The following is a 5,000-nucleotide window of genomic DNA, read 5'->3' as shown; positions in this document are numbered from 1 at the left end:
AGACGCGCTACCATTGCGCCACAGAGCCACGGTTTAATGGCTTTGGTCAAGTTCGACAAAATATGTACTGAATTACTCGAAGGAAAAACTAACTGACTCGGACGTGTTTCGAACACGCAGCCTTCTGATCTGGAGTCAGACCCGCTACCGTTGCGCCACCGAGCCACGGTTTAATAGGTTTGGTCAAGTTCGGCAAAATATGTACTGTATTACTCGAAGGAAAAACAGACTGACTCGGACGTGATTCGAACACGCAGCCTTCTGAACTGGAGTCAGACGCGCTACCGTTGCGCCACCGAGCCACGGTGTAAAAACTCTGGTCAGGATCGACAAAATATTTACTGAATTACTCGACGGAAAAACTAACTGACTCGGACGTGATTCGATCACGCAGCCTTCTGATCTGGAGTCAGACGCGCTACCGTTGCGCCACTGAGCCACGGCTTAATAGCTGTGGACAAGTTTGACCAAATATGTACTGAATTACTCGAATGAAAAATTAACTGACCCGGACGTGATTCGAACACGCAGCCTTCAGATCTGGAGTCAGACGCGCTACCGTTGCGCCACCGAGCCACGACTTAATAGCAGGGTCAAGTTCGACAAAATATGTACTGAATTACTCGAAGGAAAAACTAACTGACTCGGACGTGATTCGAACACGCAGCCTTCTGATCTGGAGTCAGACGCGCTACCGTTGCGCCACTTAGCCACGGTTTAATAGCTTTGGTCAAGTTTGACCAAATATGTACTGAATTACTCGAATGAAAAATTAACTGACCCGGACGTGATTCGAACACGCAGCCTTCAGATCTGGAGTCAGACGCGCTACCGTTGCGCCACCGAGCCACGACTTAATAGCAGGGTCAAGTTCGACAAAATATGTACTGAATTACTCGAAGGAAAAACTAACTGACTCGGACGTGATTCGAACACGCAGCCTTCTGATCTGGAGTCAGACGCCCTACCGTTGCCCCACAGAGCCGCGGTATAATAGCTTTGGTCAAGTTCGACAAAATATGTACTGAATTACTCGAATGAAAAACTAACCGACTCGAACGTGATTCGAACACGCAGCCTTCTGATCTGGAGTCAGACGCCCTACCGTTGCCCCACAGAGCCGCGGTATAATAGCTTTGGTCAAGTTCGACAAAATATGAACTGAATTACTCGAATGAAAATTTAACTTACTCGGACGTGATTCGAACACGCAGCCTTCTGATCTGGAGTCAGACGCGCTACCGTTGCGCCACCGAGCCACGGTGTCAAAGCTCTGGTCAGGATCAACAAAATATTTACTGAATTACTCGAATGAAAAACTAAGTGACTCGGACGTGATTCGAACACGCAGCCTTCTGCTCTGGAGTCAGACGCGCTTTTTTTTTTTTTTTTTTTTAATTATATCATTAAAAAAATACACGACGCGTGTATGGTACAAAAAGCGAAATGCAACAAGATAATAGAACAAGAAAAAAATACGAAGTAACATTTGAAAAATCGGTCGCGAAAATGAACATCGATAAAGAAAGAACAACGATTAGATAATATTGATTAAACAATAGTGAGAAATAAAAAAAATTAAGCAACGTATCAAACACTATTAGGCAGTACATGTTGTAGAAAGAATTCATGAACAAAAATAGGCTAAATTAGATATTAAACAGCAGTAAAGACGATTAAGAAGAAATAAATTAACGAAAAAAAACTCCTTATTGAAAATGAGAAGCAAAGGCTTAGAACCGACAGAACACAGAAAAGGCCGCAAAACATTAAGAAAATCCATCACCATTAATCTGTAACTTATACTTTGAAACCGTAATCATCCGGGATCACAAAGTCCTTATACAGAGGACTGGTAACAGGCTGACCCTGATACCGACACGCCCGAGCAAAAAATTCGTTCTCTGAAGATGGCGGCCAAGCAACCTCCTTAGGCCACCACTCAGGCCGGCGATGACCCTTGAAAGGGTACAGACGCATAGCAACGGGAACCCTTTGAACCTTCGTAGCAGAGCCAGAAGAAGAAGACAGCTTCTGACCGACATCGCCATCGCTTGACGACAGCGAATGCTTAGCACTCCGACGCGGATCAGACTTGACACCGGCATCGACGATGGAAGATTCACCACAACCGGCCCGGACCGGAGAACCTTGAGGAATAGCGACTGAGGCAGGATCGACGACCATCGCTTCACCGTCACCACCACCGCCCGACGCCGCTTCTAAATCGCGGGATGCCATCCGGGGCCATAGAGGACACTCCCGAACAACATGTCCCTGCTTCTGGCACTTAAAGCACTTGAAATCAGGACAATGGCGATAAATATGGTCAGGAGAATAACACTTATTACATATTCTCAACTGAGAATCATGTCGGACAGCGTAAAACTTCTCCCGACCAACAGCATCGGCAACTCGTAAGCGATATGGTAATGATGACAGACTCTCAGGTAAGGTAACACGAACGGTACGAAGTCCGCAATAGAATGATGCCTTTTTATGCCAAACAAGCGGACCCTTGATTTCACAGCCAAGCGACGTTAATTTGGATAAAACGGCTTCATCAGTCACAAACTCAGGTAAGTCCGAAAAGGCGACAGGCACGGTCTTCGCAGAAACGCTTGAAATTTCATATATCTCACCATCAATATCCAAGCCCGAATCTATAACGCCCTCGACATCGGCCAAAGTCTTCAAGGTGAGAATGTAACCACCCTCATCACAGACAACTAAAGCAGAAGCACAATCCAGACCAAAGTTCGCAATCACCGCCGTAGACACAACTTCAAAACTTGGTAGATTTCGTTTAAAATCAATAAAGACCGATCTTTTGAATGCGTCCATCCTGGGTAGAAACACCCAGGAGGGATAACCAAATTAATAAATTAACAACTATTAAATTAAATGCACTAATAATAACCGAAAGAATAATAAATAGGCAAAAACCGCGCTTAGGCTTAGCGTGACGAAAACACGGAGAGCGAAATCAGACGACCTGCACTCTCCGAAAGCTCAAACGAAACTCCTAGTCAGACGCGCTACCGTTGCGCCACCGAGCCACGGTTTAATAGCTTTGGTCAAGTTCGACCAAATATGTACTGAATTACTCGAATGAAAAAACTAACTGACTCGGACGTGATTCGAACACGCAGCCTTCTGATCTGGAGTCAGACGCCCTACCGTTGCCCCACAGAGCCGCGGTATAATAGCTTTGATCAAGTTCGACAAAATATGTACTGAATTACTCGAATGAAAATTTAACTTACTCGGACGTGATTCGAACACGCAGCCTTCTGATCTGGAGTCAGACGCGCTACCGTTGCGCCACCGAGCCACGGTGTCAAAGCTCTGGTCAGGATCGACAAAATATTTACTGAATTACTCGAATGAAAAACTAAATGACTCGGACGTGATTCGAACACGCAGCCTTCTGCTCTGGAGTCAGACGCACTACCGTTGCGCCACCGAGCCACGGTTTAATAGCTTTGGTCAAGTTCGACCAAATATGTACTGAATTACTCGAATGAAAAACTAACTGACCCGGACGTGATTCGATCACGCAGCCTTCAGATCTGGAGTCAGACGCGCTACCGTTGCGCCACCGAGCCACGGTTTAATAGGTTTGGTCAAGTTCGACCAAATATGTACTGAATTACTCGAAGGAAAAACAGACTGACTCGGACGTGATTTGAACACGCAGCCTTCTGATCTGGAGTCAAACGCGCTACCGTTGCGCTACCGTTGCGCCACCGAGCCACGGTGTCAAAGCTCTGGTCAGGATCCACAAAATATTTACTGAATTACTCGAATGAAAAACTAACTGACCCGGACGTGATTCGAACACGCAGCCTTTTGATCTGGAATCGGACGCGCTACCGTTGCGCGACCGAGCCAAGGTGTCAAAGCTCTGGACAGGATCGACCAAATATGTACTGAATTACTCGAAGGAAAAACTAACTGACTCGGACGTAATTCGAACACGCAGCTTTCTGATCTGGAGTCAGATGCGCTACCGTTGCGCCACCGAGCCACGGTGTCAAAGCTCAGGTCAGGATCGACAAAATATTTACTGAATTACTCGAATGAAAAACTAAGTGACCCGGACGTGATTCGAACACGCAGCCTTCTGCTCTGGAGTCAGACGCGCTACCGTTGCGCCACCGAGCCACGGTTTAATAGCTTTGGTCAAGTTCGACCAAATATGTACTGAATTACTCGAATGAAAAACTAACTGACCCGGACGTGATTCGATCACGCAGCCTTCAGATCTGGAGTCAGACGCGCTACCGTTGCGCCGCCGAGCCACGGTTTAATAGGTTTAGTCAAGTTCGACAAAATATGTACTGAATTACTCGAAGGAAAAAAAGACTGACTCGGACGTGATTTGAACACGCAGAATTCTGATCTGGAGTCAAACGCGCTACCGTTGCGCTACCGTTGCGCCACCGAGCCACGGTGTCAAAGCTCTGGTCAGGATCCACAAAATATTTACTGAATTACTCGAATGAAAAACTAACTGACCCGGACGTGATTCGAACACGCAGCCTTTTGATCTGGAGTCGGACGCGCTACCGTTGCGCCACCGAGCCAAGGTGTCATAGCTCTGGGCAGGATCCACAAAATATTTACTGAATTACTCGAATGAAAAACTAACTGACCCGGACGTGATTCGATCACGCAGCCTTCAGATCTGGAGTCAGACGCGCTACCGTTGCGCCGCCGAGCCACGGTTTAATAGGTTTAGTCAAGTTCGACAAAATATGTACTGAATTACTCGAAGGAAAAAAAGACTGACTCGGACGTGATTTGAACACGCAGAATTCTGATCTGGAGTCAAACGCGCTACCGTTGCGCTACCGTTGCGCCACCGAGCCACGGTGTCAAAGCTCTGGTCAGGATCCACAAAATATTTACTGAATTACTCGAATGAAAAACTAACTGACTCGGACGTAATTCGAACACGCAGCTTTCTGATCTGGAGTCAGATGCGCTACCGTTGC

The 5,000-nt window shown here is 46.6% G+C and overlaps 5 non-coding genes across 5 annotated transcripts; all 5 read right to left on the bottom strand.

Annotated features, from left to right (window-relative positions):
- Positions 1 to 230: 230 nt before the first annotated feature.
- TRNAW-CCA (transfer RNA tryptophan (anticodon CCA)) lies at positions 231 to 302 on the bottom strand. The gene has a single exon. It is a non-coding gene; the product is annotated as a tRNA-Trp (tRNA).
- A 202-nt stretch (positions 303 to 504) lies between these two features.
- Positions 505 to 576, bottom strand: TRNAW-CCA (transfer RNA tryptophan (anticodon CCA)). Its single transcript has one exon. It is a non-coding gene; the product is annotated as a tRNA-Trp (tRNA).
- Positions 577 to 777: 201 nt separating this feature from the next.
- TRNAW-CCA (transfer RNA tryptophan (anticodon CCA)) lies at positions 778 to 849 on the bottom strand. The gene has a single exon. It is a non-coding gene; the product is annotated as a tRNA-Trp (tRNA).
- A 338-nt stretch (positions 850 to 1,187) lies between these two features.
- On the bottom strand, positions 1,188 to 1,259 carry TRNAW-CCA (transfer RNA tryptophan (anticodon CCA)). The gene has a single exon. It is a non-coding gene; the product is annotated as a tRNA-Trp (tRNA).
- Positions 1,260 to 3,262: 2,003 nt separating this feature from the next.
- Positions 3,263 to 3,334, bottom strand: TRNAW-CCA (transfer RNA tryptophan (anticodon CCA)). The gene has a single exon. It is a non-coding gene; the product is annotated as a tRNA-Trp (tRNA).
- Between the last annotated feature and the right edge of the window lie 1,666 nt (positions 3,335 to 5,000).

This window comes from Leiobunum rupestre, chromosome 2 (genome assembly GCF_980474605.1).
Source record: "Leiobunum rupestre chromosome 2, qqLeiRupe1.1.hap1, whole genome shotgun sequence".
Lineage (NCBI taxonomy): Eukaryota > Metazoa > Arthropoda > Arachnida > Opiliones > Sclerosomatidae > Leiobunum > Leiobunum rupestre.
Note: the sequence above shows the minus strand (reverse complement) of the source record. Positions and strands in the feature narration are given on the sequence as shown.